A 15,999-nucleotide genomic window follows, 5' to 3' on the forward strand; every position below is an offset into this window, starting at 1 on the left:
AGTGAAAGGATGGAAAAAGACACTCTATGTTAACAGAAACCAAAAAGGGCAGATATAGCCATCTTAATATCAGAAAAAATAGACTTTAACACAAAAACTGTTAAAAGAGACAAAGAGGGGCACTATGTAATGATGAAGGGATCAATTAAGCAGAAAGATGTGACTATGATAAATGTATACACACCCAATTACAGGGCACCAGTCTGTTTTAAAGAAATTTTAATGAATCTAAAGGGAGACATAGACTGCAACACAATAGTAATGGAGGACTTCAACACCCCTCTTTCATCAATGGACATATCTACTAAACATAAAATAAACAAAGAAACAACACAGCTAATTGACACTATGGACCAAATGAACCTACCATAATTACAGAAGTTTTCACCTCATGGTTACAGAATACACAGTCTTCTCATCAGTGCATGGAACTTTCTCTAGGATAGACCACATGCTAGGCCATAAAACAAGTCTCAGCAATTTCAAAAAAATCAAAATCATACCATGCATCTTCTCTAACCACAATGGAATGAAGCTGGAAATCAACAACTCAAGAATCTCTAGATTATATGCAAACACATGGAGACTGAGCAACATGCTCTTGAATGAACATTGGATCATAGAAGGAATCAAAATAGAAATCAAAAAATTTCTGGAAACAAATAAAGATGACAATATCTCATATCAAAACTTACGAGATACAGAAAAAGCAGTGTTAAGAGGGAAGTTTATAGCAATTGGTGCCTACATGAAAAAACTAGAAAGGTACCAAACAAATGAGCTATCAATGCATTTCAAGAACTTAGAAAACAACAAAAATCCAAACCCCATATTAGTAGGAGGAAAGAAATAATTAAAATTAGAGAATAAATAAACAAAATTGAAACAAAAAATATAAAAGGTCACTGAAATTAAGAGCTATCTTTTAAAATAAATAAGCAAAATTTCAGCCGGATCCGCATGCCTTAAGGGCTGATTCTGAGGCCAGAGTGCTGTTAGGACATTTGCCATTCCATGGGTCTGCTGTGTATCTCACTTCCCATGTTGGATCATTCTCTCCCTTTTTGATTCTATCAGCTAGTATTTGCAGACACTAGTCTTGTTTATATTATCCCTTTGGTTCTTAGTCCTATCATTATGATCAATTGTGAACAGAAATTGATCACTGGGACTAGTGAGATGGCATTGGTACATGCCACCTTGATGGGATTGAATTCGAATCCCCTGGTATGTTTCTAACTATACTGTTTGAGGTAAGTCAGCTTGAGCATGTCCCGAATTGCACATCTCTTCCCTCTCTTATTCCCACTCTTATATTTAACAGCGATCACTTTTCAGTTAAGTTTCAGCACTTAAGAAGAATTGTGTATTGATTACAGTATTCAACCAAAAGTATTAAGTAGAACAAACAAAAAAAATACTAAGAGGCATAACATATTAAGCTGCTCATCAACAGTCAGGGTGAGGGCTGATCAAGTCACTGTTTCTCATAGTGTTCATTTCACTTTAACAGGTTTCCTTTTTGGTGCTCAGTTAGTTGTCACCTATCAAGGAGAACAAGTGGTATTTGTCCCTTTGGGATTGGCTTATTTCACTCAACATAATGTTTTCCAAATTCCTAACAGGGATCACTTTTCAGTTAAAATTTAAACACCTAAGAATAATTGTGTGTTAATTACAGAGTTCAACCAATGGTACTAGAACAAAAAAAAAATACTAAAATGGATAAAGTATTACATTGTACATCAACTATCAGGACAAGAGCTGATGAAGTCACTGTTTCTCATAGTGTCCATTTCACTTCAACAAGTTTCCCCTTTGGTGCTCAGTTAGTTGTTGCCGATCAGGGAGAACATATGATATTTGTCCCTTTGGGACTGGCTTAATTCACTCAGCATGATGTTTTCCAAATTCCTCCATCTTGTTGCAAATAACTGGGTTTCATTATTTTTGACTGCTGTATAGTATTCAATAGAGTACATGTCCCATAATTTCTTTATCCAGTCTACTGTTGATGGGCATTTGGGTTGGTTCCAGGTCTTAGCTATTGTGAATTGAGCTCGCCTCATAATCAGCCCTTAAGGCATGCGGATCTGGCTGAAATGCCCATGAGACTATTTCAGGCATGGAAAGCCAAGACACTCTGGGGGGGAAAAATAACAACCTAAATGAAAGATCTCTGTGAGTGAGATCCCAGTGGAAAGAATGGGTCCTCAAAGAAGGAGGTACCTTCTCTGAAGGGAGGAGAGAACTTCCACTTTGACCATTGCCTTGTCTAAAAATTATCAGAGTCAGTGAACTCAGGGGGCTTCCATAGCCTTGGCAGCTCATGACAAGAGCCTAGGGTGATTACTGATGCCATAAACAAGAGTGTCAATTTGTTAAGTCAACAACAGGAGTCACTGTGCACTTACTCCTCATGTAGGATCTTTGTCCTTAGTGTGCTGTACATTGAGATTTAATGCTATAACTAGTACTCAAACAGTATTTTTCACTTTATGTTTCTGTGTGGGAGCAAACTGTTGAAATCTTGACTTAATGTATGCTAAACTGATCTTCTGTATATAAAGAGAATCGAAAATGAATCTTGATGTGAATGGAAGGGGAGAGGGAGTGGATAAGGGGAGGGTTGCGGGTTGGAGGGACGTTATGGGGGGTAAGCCATTGTAATCAATATTCTGTACTTTGGAAATTTATATTCATTAAATAAAAGTTAAAAAAAAAATAAGCAAAATTTATATACCATTGGCCCAACTATCCAAAAAAAAAAAAAAAAGATGGAAAAGATCCATATCAATAGAATCAGAGATGAAAAAGGAAATGTAACAACAGATACCACAGATATAAAAAGAACCATCAGGAATTACTAAAAACAGCTGTATGCCAACACATAGGGAAACCAATAAGAAATGTACAGATTCCTGAACACATACAATCTATCAAACTTGAGTCATGAAGACAGAAAACCTAAACAGATCAATAACCAAGGTGGAGACTGAATCAGAATAAATGTTCTCTGATCAAAGAAAAGCCCAGGACTGGATGGCTTTACTACTGAATTCTACCAGACATTTAAAGAACTAATTCCAATTGTTCTCCAGATATTCAAAACAACTGAAAGGGAAGGACTCCTTCCAGACACCTTCTAGGAAGCCTGCAATACCTTAATTCCTAAGCCAGAAAAAGATAACAGAGAAAGAGAACTATAAACCAATATCCCTGATGAACATAGATGCAAAAATCCTCAACAAAATGTTAGCTAATTGAATCTAACAACACATCAGAAAGATCATTCACCTGGATCAAGTGGGAATGTTTCCCTGGTAAGCAGGGATGGTTCAACATTTGCAAATCAATCAATGTGATACATCACATTAAAAAACCTGAAGAACAAAAACCATATGATTCTCTTAATAGATACAGATGAAGCATTTTATAAAATACAACATCCTTTCATGATGAAAACCTTAAGCAAATTGGGAATAGAAGGAAAATTCCTCAGCACAATCAAGGTGATTCATGACCAACCCATGTATGGAATCCTACTGAATGGGGGAAAAGCTGGAAGCATTTTCCCTAAGATCTGGAACCAGACAAGGATGGCCCACTCTCTTCATTGCTATTCAATATAGACTTGGAAGTTTTAGCCAGAGTTATTAGGCAAGAAAAAGAAATCAAAGGATAGAAACTGGAAAGGAGGAATTCAAAACTATCTCTATTTTCAGATGACATGATTCTACATATAGGGGATCCAAATGACTCCACTAAGAGACTACTGGAACTCATAAAAGCAGCAGGATATAAATTCAACAAACAAAAATCAACAGCCTTTGCCTATACAGACAACACCACAGCTGAGATAGAACGTTTAAAAACAATCCCATTGACAATAGCTACAAAAAAAATTGGAATAAATTCAACCAAAGATGTCAAAGATCTTTACAATGAAAATTACAAAACATTAAAGAAAGAAATACAAGAACACTAAAAAGTGGAAAAATCTTCCATGTCATGGATTAGAATAATCAATACCATCAAAATGTCCATACTACTAAAAGCAATTTACATATTCAATGCGATACCAATCAAAATAGCAAGGATATTCTTCTCAGATATAGAAAAATGATGCTAAAATTCACATGGAAACACAAGAGACCCTGAATAGCTAAAGCAATCTTATACAACAAAAACAAAGCTGTAGGCATCACAATACCAGATTTCAAGACATACTACAGGGTAGGTGTAATCCAAACAGCATGCTATAGGCACAAAAACAGAAGTATAATGTCGCTCCCCCTCTTCGTGGAGGAACGACACAGGACCCTGCGCTGTTCTTCTGTCTGCTCGGCCCTTCCCGGGTTTGCTGCTGGTTCTTCCCAGGTTGGCTACCGTCCCTTCCACCTCCGTGGAAGGGCGGTTCCCCCTGCCACTTTCCCCACTTCCACGGGGGAGCGGCACACCGCCGGCCGGCTCTCTCGGGCGCTGCTCAGATGTTCCTTCAGATAGATGTTCCTGGTGCATGTTGTCTCTCTCCTCCTTTATAGTCCTCTTCCACCAATCCCAACTCTGCTACCCACACGCCGAGTACACTGCTCTCCTCCAATCAGGAGAAGGTCCTACAGTTTATTGGTTGAACTGAAGGCAGCTGTGTAGAAGCTGTTTGCTCCTCTCTCAGCGCCATATTGTGGGAGAGCAGATGCATAGAATAAGTCTTAATTCCAGTAACAGTCTAGTCCGAGTTGCTCCCAGTTGCTCCCCACAGATCCCCCTTTCTTTTTATTTTTGGCGTTGATACGCGCCTGTCTTCGGTGCCCCGCGGCACACACTCTGCTCTGCTTACTAGAGTTGCCCACAGGTGCTTACAAGCCCTATCAATCAGGCAAACCGAATCCGGGTCCTCTCTTCACCATGTTGTGAGGAGGTTTTTAGGCGCTGATGCGTGCCTGTGTTCGGTGCCCTGCAGCACATGCTCTGCTCTGCTAGAACTGCCTGCAGGTGCTTACAAGCCCTACCAATCAGGCAAACCGAATCCAAGCCTTCTCCTTGCCGTATTGTGGGGAGACTTATTGATGTTAATTCGTGCCTGTCTTCGGTGACCTGCGGCGCATAAGCTGCTAGCTGCCCGCAGGTGCTCACCACCTCCCTAATCAGGCAGACCAAATCCAAGCTCTCTCATTGCCATGCGTGTTGTGGGGAGGCCTTATTTTTCTCTATTTCTCTATCTCCGGGCATTCCTATTTCTCCTATTTTACTTCTATCTACCAGCATTCTTATTTCTCTCATTTTACTTCTAAACTTCTGTTTCTCTTATCCCCGCGGCATCCCGGCGCCCGCCCCGAGGCTGCTTCTCGGCGCCTCGCCCCACGGCGGCTTCCCGGCTCTGCGCCGCTTCAGCCCGCTTCTCTTATCTGCGCGGCTTCGCGGCTTCCCGGCTTCGCGCGCGCGCTCCGCGGTCTCTGCGCCCTTCGCGCCCGCACCACGGCCTCCGCGCTAGCCCCGCGTTTCCTACTCGCGCCCCGTGCGCTCTCCCCACTTGTGCCCCACGCGCTCTCTCTGCGCGCGGCAGCTTCCGCAAATCACACAGCGTAGCTCACGTTTCCGCCACCGGTATTCAGTCTAAGTTCCCCGGGCTAACCTGGCGAAATCCAACCTAGCCTACGTTTCCGCCTTATGGTTTGGCTTCCCGTCTTTTGCTCCCTGGGCTAATCTGACAGATTCCAACCTGGCTTACGCGTCCGCCTCTAGTTTTAGCTTTTCGCCTTTTGCTCCCCGGGCTGACTTGAAGAATCCCAAGCTAGCTTACGTCTCCGCCTCAGCCTGCCCCCGCGGCTTCATCCTCCCTAACATTTTTCTCTACCCGGTATGTTTCCCTAAGTTTTCTTCCAACAATATTCCTCCCTCATTTCTCCTGGCTTCTCCCCACAGTCCGTATCCGAGTCTAAGTTTCTTCTTGCTTTCACTTTCAATCCTAACTTCTTTCCCACAGTCCGTATCCGAGTCTATGCCTAGGCTTTCAATAGCTTCTTCCGGCACCTTTTCCGTCTGGCTTTTCCCTAGGCTCTTTGCTAGTCTCTCTCTCCGGTATTTTCCCACTTCTTCCCGTTTCTTCCCTCCTAGGTTTCCTATCCGAGTCACGGCACCATTATGTCGCTCCCCCTCTTCATGGACACTAAACCCTGCCTAGGCTTCATATCCGAGTCACGGCACCATTATGTCGCTCCCCCTCTTCGTGGAGGAACGACACTGAACCCTGCCTAGGCTTCATATCTGAGTCACGGCACCATTATGTCGCTCCCCCTCTTCGTGGAGGAATGACACAGGACCCTGAGCTGTTCTTCTGTCTGCTCGGCCCTTCCCGGGTTTGCTGCTGGTTCTTCCCAGGTTGGCTACCGTCCCTTCCACCTCCGTGGAAGGGCGGTTCCCCCTGCCACTTTCCCCACTTCCACGGGGGAGCGGCACACCGCCGGCCGGCTCTCTCGGGCGCTGCTCAGATGTTCCTTCAGATAGATGTTCCTGGTGCATGTTGTCTCTCTCCTCCTATATAGTCCTCTTCCACCAATCCCAACTCTGCTACCCACACGCCGAGTACACTGCTCTCCTCCAATCAGGAGAAGGTCCTACAGTTTATTGGTTGAACTGAAGGCAGCTGTGTAGAAGCTGTTTGCTCCTCTCTCAGCGCCATATTGTGGGAGAGCAGATGCATAGAGTAAGTCTTAATTCCAGTAACAGTCTAGTCCGAGTTGCTCCCAGTTGCTCCCCACAGTATAGACCAATGGAACAGACTAAAAAATCCAGAAATCAATCCATACATCTCTAAGCAACTTATCTTCAACAAAGGAACTAAAATCAATTCCTGGAGCAAGGACAGTCTCTTCAACAAATGGTGCTGGGAACAATGGATCTCTGTGTGCAGAAGTATAAAAGTAGACCCCTACCTTACAACTTACACAAAAATCCAGTCAATATGGATCAAAGACCTAAATCTACAACCTGATGCAATCAAATTATTAGAGAACATTGGGGAAACTCTACACGACATTGGCAACTGTTACAAAAAATGATACTGGTGTCCCACAGGTGGAGGCTTAACCTGCTATGCCTCAATGCTGGCCCCAAATTCTCAACGCTTCTACAAAGTAGACTTCCTTAAGTCTCTTGATCTCATGGAGCACTCATCACAAGCTGGCCACGTGCCACATGCTCTGACGGTACAAAGCTGCTGTTATTGGTAATAATAAAGAAGATGAAACAAATATAACTCAAGTCACCACACTGGATTCCAAATTTAATCAGATTTGTTGGATTAGCTACTTCATATGACTTCACTAGTGGAAAGTCTAATATCTTTCTTACCTGGATTGTTTAATAACTCAAAAAATTTCCTCAAAGGGTTATGTCCCAATTCTAAAAGCTGGGTTCAGGGGAAACCAGTGAGTTAATCAACCCAACTGTTTCATTGTTTAGTTATAGTCATACCAGTTCTTTGCTGTGTCAACTGGGCTTGTCTCCTGCTAAAGTGATCCTGATGCTGGTCCAGAACCTGTCTCAGTTGCCGGGTGCCTTAAGTTGTGCCTTCAAGGTTGAAATCCTCATTTTGTTTATTTATTATTATTTTTTTTGACAGGCAGAGTGGACAGTGAGAGAGAGAGAGAGACAGAGAGAAAGGTCTTCCTTGTCTGTTGGTTCACCCCCCAGTGGCTGCTGCGGCCGGCACACCGCGCTGATCCGAAGCCAGGAGCCAGGTGCTTCTCCTGGTGTCCCATGCGGGTGCAGGGCCCCAGGACTTGGGCCATCCTCCACTGCACTCCTGGGCCACAGCAGAGAGCTGGCCTGGAAGAGGGGCAACTGGGACAGAATCCGGTGTCCTGACCAGGACTAGAACCCGGTGTTCTGGTGCCGCAAGGCGGAAGACTAGCCTATTGAGCTGTGGCGCCGGCCAAGATCCTCATTTTGAAAGAAGCAACTTGTTGGAGCTGGCACTGTGCCATAGGGGGTAAAGCCGCTGCCTGAAGTGCCATCATCCCATATGGGCACCGGTTTGAGTCCCGACTGCTCTGCTTCCGATCCAGCTCTCTGCTATGGCCTGGGAAAGCAGTGGAAGTTGGCCCAAGTCCTGGGTCCCCTGAACCCACATGAGAGACCTGAAAGAAGCTTCAGACCCCTGGCTTCTGATTGGCGCAGTTCCGGCCATTACAGCCATTTGGGAAGTGTACCAATAGATGGAAGACCTCTCTCTCTCTCTTTCTCTTCCTCTGCCTTTCAGATCAATCAATCAATATTAAAAAAAAAAACAAACAATGTGTTAAGAGTTGGACTCTAAGTATATAAGTTTGATATCTGGAAAATGAAATGTATCTTGACCTAATTATTTGGTTTCTTACAGCAACATCTTCACTACATTAAGATTTAATGTTAGTCTCTTAGTTTTTATAGCATACTAATATTAAAAATCCATTTGAAGAAAAAGAAAGTTGAGATCCTCAGCACACACAGTACACACTCAGTGTGTTCCACAATTATTTCCCAAAGGCATCCAGCTTCAGATAGAAAGCATTGCTGGGTGTAGTGCTGGCAGGCAGATCTCTCCTCTGGCAAGTGTCTCTCTAGGGCTATTGTCCTTCTTTCATGCTAATAGATTTCAGTGGGTACCATCCAATCCACTGGGGTCCAAAAATCTAGAACCTTTAAGAGAAAAGGCTAAACTCTCCTTTCTTTTTCTCTTCGCATGGCTGCCTCCTTGCACAGCTCCAAGCAGACCATCCACATTATGCTCTTGGAATATGTCCATCCCAACAGACTACAACATGAATTGTGCCCTTTAAGCCTGAGCAACTCAGCACTGACTCATGTACCTAACTCTCAACTCCAGCTTTCTAGATAAGGAGAATGGGAAAGAACAGATATTTCAAGACTAAGCCATGGTATTATTTCCTTCTTCCAAGCAGTCTCTTGTACTTGCATAATTCACCCAAGTAATTCTTGTGAAATAAAGATCTGCTTTAATAAGGGTTTCTGAAGCTTTCATTTTTGTAAAATAAAATATATTTTCTGCTTCTCCAGGCACCCTATTAACAAATATTAGCTACATTTATTTAGCAGACATGGTATTAGTATTAGATATACATTATCTCATCGCTCTTGCAGAATTCTAATGAGTATAGCTAAAAGGTACAGAATTTATAGTACAAAGTAGAATGTGATAAAGTTTACATGAGTGAGGTAAGTGCAAAGTACCAAGGGAGCTCCAAGGAGGGAGAGATTACTCTTACAAAGAGAAACTATTTAATCAATATTTAACACATAATTATTGTGTGCCCTTTACACCCTGGTCTCAAGAAGCTCACAGGTCACAGAAACATACACTCTTGACAGTGCAGTGCCATTTGATGACTGCAATGAGGCCATTAGAGCAGGCTCCTTAGAAGAGGTGGCACATGAACTACAAGCACGGATGGTTTGAGGGGCTTATGAACAGACCAGGATGGGGATCTCTAAAATCCCAGGGTTACACCTGGATCTCATTACACCAGCCCCATCCTCTGGAAGACAGACAGAAACAAGGACTTGTTAATTTCCCCATTCATTTTTCCTCCGAGGCCCTAATTTTGAAGGCTCTAATGGTAACCAGTCTTTCCCTCTGTGGAACTGGCTTTTCTCCCACTGCAGATTGCACAGCACTTTTCCTTACTTAACTCCATTCAGTCTGTGACCTCCTCTCCAATTTACCAATTCTGATTCACATGCTCCATCTTTCTCCCACAGAGAAGAAACAGCCAACTTTTGGACTTCCAAACCTCCTGGAAAGAGGCCAAGCTTCCATAAAATCAAGAATATTATTGTGCGAATTAAAATGTTCACATGGTATCAACCATGCATTTACTCCAACATTTATTTTGGAAAATATTACATTTGGAAAATGGGACGCATTCCAGAGCTTTCTTTTACCTTGAAATATCAGTAGACACAAGGGTATTTTGAGATCATTTCTTGTCCAAAAGTTAGCAAGTGATCTGTTCAATTAGATACATAAAATTGCCTTAAATAACATTAGTTAAGGACTTTGGGGCTAAAAAAATTCCTATAGAGCAGTTGTTGAGAAATTTGGGACAAAGGGCTGCAATTCTAACTCACTGATGCAAAATTTCAAAATGCCTTTGAGTTAAATCCCAGTTGGCTCTTATTGTTCATTTCTCTTGCAATCACTGATGATTAGACCTTGCTCAGTTGCACTTTTTCCAAGATCTTACATTCTTCAAACTCCATCTCTCCAACTGCAAGAGACAAAGAGGTCTGGAGCTCTTTACAGAGCTATACCTAAACCCTAAAGTTCCAGGCACTCAGGGGCCCAAGGAGCCCACATATTTCTTTTGTATTCTCAGGTACTCTTTTGTACTCTGGTTTTGTAATGATAAAGCCACAAGGAGAGAGGGCTGTGGAGTCAGATGTATCAGGAGGATCTTACTGCTACACCGTTTTCTTCAATGCAGTTAATTTCCAGTGCCTATGATAGATTTATAGCAGCTACAATACTAGTGAGACTAGAAAGCCTTGAGAAAAAAAAAGACTAGAATGATGAAAAAGTTGCATGTAGTCCTTCTGTGTGTTCTTTCAGGCTTTGACTTTTTTTTTTAAGATTTATTTTATTTATTTGAAAGGCAGAGTTGCAGGAGGGTAGGGGGACAGAGAGAGAGAGAGAGAGAGAGAGAGAGAGATTTTCCATTCATGGGTTCACTCTCCAAATGGCCACAATGGCTGGGGCAAGGTCAGGTTGAAGCCAGGAGCCAGGAGCTTCGTCAGTGTCTCCATATGGGTGCAGGGGCCCAAGCACTTGGGCCATACTCTGCTATTTTTCCCAGACATATTAGCAGGGGACTGGACTGGAAATAGAGCAGTCCAGATTTGAACTGGTACCCACATGTACTTAACCCTTGAGCCACAGCATTGGCCCCAAGGCTTTGGATTTCTTTTCAAAAAATATTTACTTATTTATTTATTTGAAAGATGAGCAACAGAGAGAGAGGGAAAGATGGAGAGAAAGGTGTCTTACATCTGCTGGTTCACCCCCAAATGGCCACAATGGCCTGGGCTGGGCCAGGCTGAAACCAAGAGCCTGGAACTCCATCTGGCTCTCCCACATACGTGGCAGGGGAACAACCACCTGGTCAGACTTTGAAATTTGAAAGACTGAAACTCAACACTGATCATAATCTAATCTATAAGACAGAAGGCCCAGTATATGCAAGTTCATGCACACACATAGAATCAAGGTAAAACGTCATGTTAAAAATAGCAAGTTTAACGATGCATCCTAAGTTCAATTTTGGGGGAAAATGTAAATAAACTTACACATAATTGATTACATATGCTTAGAAAAATGATGAGGAATATAGAAGAAGTTATAACTGCTGCTATTTTGGGGTGATAGAATTAACAGGGATTTTGGCTGTCTACATTGTAGATAATAGTAATTGAACTAAAATATACTAATATTAAAATTTTAATAATATTATCATGAATCCTTTTCTAACAAACTAATTGGCTTAGAAGTATCAAGCCCTTGTTTACTTGCTATTGTCCTCAAAAGATTTTCTGGATATTCTTTATAGACCAACACTTAACTTCACACTGACCTGAACAGCTAATTTACACCCCAACCAAACAGATAATGCTTGTGGGAGGTTCTCAGGTTTAGTATTTTCAGCTTTTTTTTTTTCTTAAGATTTATTTTGGTTTGAGGCCTGTTTCTGATGCAGCCTCAGGCAGGATTTCTGGTCTTCCAATCTGAGCTGATCTCTCAGCTGGAGCAGGGACAAGGAGCCATGGGTCCTTGTCTGCAAGGGAGCAGAGAGGACAGAGACTCCAAGGAGCCCCAGACAGATTCTACGAACTGGACTGGCTGTGGGCAGGCCTACGGGGACACAATCACGCTAAGATGAGAGTGCCACTTAACGATGGTCAGAACCCTCCCCCAGGGATTGCCTCCTGCTCTGCAATTCTGATGTCTGGTCAGAGGGGCCTCTGTGCAGCCTTGTGCTGAGAGTGAGGAGCTTCCTCAGCCAGAAACACTGTTTGAGCAAGGGGTCTGAGAGTCCTGAGACACTCATCACATATGCTGCCCAGGGGTGTAAGGAGCTGGGGGTGGGCAGTGGTCTGGATTATCAGCCTGACAGTCAGAGAGAGAGAGCGAGCGAGCGAGCGAGCGATCGAGCAGAAGGGACATCCCAGACCTGTGATGCATGCAGCAGAGGATTCAGATCCACTCAGACGGTGCTGTGCCCTGGCAAGTTAAGATGCAGAAGAAACCTAATGACGTCAGCAGTGCCAGAAGTTCTCTGCTTGCCTGCAGGGGGAACATCCAAGTAACTACTGCAGAGAGAAGCTATATGAATGTGAGGAGTGGGGAAGGTCTTCAGGCTGTGCTTGCAGCTTCATCAGCATCAGAAAATCCACACGGGAGAGAAGCCGTTTAAATGTTTTGAGTGTGGAAAAGCATTCTGGCTGAGCTCAAAACTTATTCAGAATCAAAGAATTCATACAGGAGAGAAACCCTACAGGTTTGAGAAATAGGAAAAAACCTTTGGTCAGAGCTCAAGCCTCATTCACCATCAGAAGATCCACATAGGAGAGAGACCCTATGGTTGTCTTGAGTGTGGAAAATCCTTTAGTCAGCACAGTTGGTCAGACACCAGTGGACTCAAACCAAGGAGTGTGGGAAGGCCTTTAGCCCAAGCTCAGCTCTAGCTCAGCATCAGAGGATGCTTGGGAGGAAAATCTCAAATCCCAAGAACCTCCAATAGTCCAAGCCCAGTTGCACACCAGAGAATTCACTCCGCAGAGAAGCTGTTTAAGTGTAATGAGTGTGGGGAAGCTATTAGATGCATCTTTCACCTTAGCATCAGCTGATCCACACTAGAGAGAAACCTTTAAATGCAACAAGTGTATAAAAGCATTTGGTTGTAGCTCACGGTTTATTTGCCGTCTGAGAACTTGTACTGGGCAAAAGCCATTTAAGTGCAATGGGTGTAGAAAAGGCTCACATCTTATTCAGGGCTCACATCTTTTTTTTTTTTCTTTTCAACTTTTATTTAATAAATATAAATTTCCAAAGTACAACTTTTTTTTAAAACTTTTATTTAATGAATATAAATTTCCAAAGTACAGCTTATGGATTACAATGGCTTCCCCCCCCATAACGTCCCTCCCACCTGCAACCCTCCCCTTTCCCACTCCCTCTCCCCTTCCATTCACATCAAGATTCATTTTTGATTCTCTTTATATACCTAGCATATACTAAGTAAAGATTTCAACAGTTTGCACCCACACAAACACACAAAGTATAGAGTACTGTTTGAGTAGTAGTTTCACCATTAATTCACAACACATTAAGGGCAGAGATCCTACATTAGGAGTAAGTGTACAGTGACTCCTGTTGTTGATTTAACAATTGACACTCTTATTTATGATGTCAGTAATCACCCGGGCTCTTGCCATGAGCTGCCATGGCTATGGAAGCCTCTTGAGTTCACCAACTCCAATTTTATTTAGACAAGGCCAAATTCAAAGTGGAAGCTCTCTCCTCCCTTCAGAGAAAAGTACTGCCTTCTTTAGTGGCCCGTTCTTTCCTCTGGGATCTCACTCACAGAGATCTTTCATTTAGATTTTTTTTTTTTTTTTTTTGCCACAATGTCTTGGTTTTCCACCAGGGCTCACATCTTACTCAGCATCAGCAAACCCACACTGGAGAGAAACCTTGTGTTTGTAATGACTGGAAAAGCCTTCAGCCTGAGCTCTAGTCTTATTTACCATCACAGTATCTGCAATGCCTGGAAAAGCCTTCAGTTTAAGCACACAACTTACAATACACCAAAGGGTTCACACTGGAGAGAGACCCTATAAATGGAATGAATGTGGAAAAAACCGTTAGAATTCTACCCTTTTCCAAAAAGCAGATCATTCATGTGGGAGTGAACCCCTTTGAGTGCAGTGAGTGAGCTTCAGCTGGAGCTCCTCTCTTATTAAACACCAGAGAATACACACAAGAGCCCCATGGTACCATGAATATGGGAACACCCTGGAAAGTTCCGCATTTGTGAGCCCTAAGAAAGTTAACTCTGTAAAGAAACTGCATCAGTGTGATGAATGCAAGAAAATATTCAGGTGGAGCTCACACCTAATTATATATCAGAGAATCCACACTGGGGAGAAGACTTACAAATCCAATGACGGTGGCAAAGCTTTTCATTGGAGCTCAAATTCAGCATCTAAAAATTCATGTGGGATAAACCATTTACCTATATAAATGTGAAAAAGTCTTTGACCTTAACTTACTGTTTTATATAGAATCATGTGTACTGACAATTTACAATGTCAGGAACAATTCAGAATTGCACTGTTGAGAAAGAGTATTGAACTTCAAAAAAAATTTATTTTATTTACTTGAAAGGGGGAGGGAGAGAAATATCTTTATTGACTTGTTCACTCCCGAAACAGCAGCAATGGCCAGGGCTGAGCCAGGCTTTCAAAGCCAAGAGATTGGAACTCCACCTGGGTCTCCCACATGGAAGGTAGGGGGCCCAAACACTTGGGACATCTGCTGCTGCCTTCCCAGGCACACTAGCAGGAAGCTGAGTCAAAAGTGGTGTAGCTGGGACTTGAACTGGCACTCATATGGGATGCCAGTGTCACAGGCAGTGGCTTAACTCAGCCACAAAGCCAAACTCTTATGTTTAGTTTAATAAAGATTCTAGTGTTCATACTTGTGTATACCTTAAACAAGTATATATACCTTAAACAAGTAGTTCCTTCTGATTCAAATTCCTTTCTTTCTTTTCTCCTGATAAACTCCTATTAATTTTTCTAATACCTGGGTCAACCACTATCTTTACCCAATTCCTGGTATAAAATTAATAACTTTTACTCTATTCCGGTAGCACTTGCAACATACCTCTTTGAGTCTGATGAGGAGTGTACCTGGGTGGGAAGGTGATGCTGCATGGGAGCCTGAGTACGGTGAGGGGCGTACATATGGGGGGTGATGCATTGTGGTCTAGACCCGAACGTCAGGTCCTAAATGGGGTAAGAAGTATATTCTCATGGGGATGAGGTGAGCCCAAGCAAAATAAGAGGTCTCTCTGGATAACAATTTCCTGCATGAATGGAGTGTTAGGGCCCTGGAGGAGTGAGAACAGTATCTGCCTGGGTGTTGGGGACCAGGTGAGAGATTAGTAAATCAGTAAATTGATTGATAGGAGGTCTCTTATTGTCAGAGAGTCACAAATATGGGATAGAAGAAAAGTAGGGTGAAATGATGTTGAATTGGAATGGGAGACTCTTGGTGCTTTCAATATAGAAATAGATGTAGACATAAATATGGATATAAATATTTTTATATATGTATATACAAATGTATATGTAGTTCTGTCCATTTGAAGGGCTAGAAACAGTAATACCCCAGTAGCAAGGGGGGCATACCTTGTATCTTGATATTACTTGTCACTCAAAGAAACCATATTTCTTTTTTTTTAACTTTTATTTAATGAATATAGATTTCCAAAGTACAGCTTATGGATTACAATGGCTTACCCCCAAAACGTCCCTCCCACCCGCAACCCTCCCCTTTCCCACTCCCTCTCCCCTTCCATTCACATCAAGATTCATTTTCGTTTCTCTTTGTATACAGAAGATCAGTTTAGCATACATTAAGTCAAGATTTCAACAGTTTGCTCCCACACAGAAACATAAAGTGAAAAATACTGTTTGAGTACTAGTTATAGCATTAAATCTCAATGTACAGCACACTAAGGACAAAGATCCTACATGAGGAGTAAGTGCACAGTGACTCCTGTTGTTGACTTAACAAATTGACACTCTTGTTGATGGCATCAGTAATCACCCTAGGCTCTTGTCATGAGCTGCCAAGGCTATGGAAGCCCCCTGAGTTCACCGACTCTGATAATTTTTAGACAAGGCCATGGTCAAAGTGGAAATTCTCTCCTCCCT

General features: G+C 42.6%; 1 pseudogene; it reads left to right on the top strand.

Moving 5' to 3' along the window:
- The window catches only part of LOC138846050 (uncharacterized), a 31,649-nt pseudogene extending 17,244 nt beyond the window's left edge, over window positions 1–14,405 (top strand).
- Window positions 14,406–15,999: the final 1,594 nt, after the last annotated feature.

Source organism: Oryctolagus cuniculus, chromosome 1, assembly GCF_051225735.1.
Source record: "Oryctolagus cuniculus isolate XC-2025 breed Fujian yellow rabbit chromosome 1, ASM5122573v1, whole genome shotgun sequence".
NCBI lineage: Eukaryota > Metazoa > Chordata > Mammalia > Lagomorpha > Leporidae > Oryctolagus > Oryctolagus cuniculus.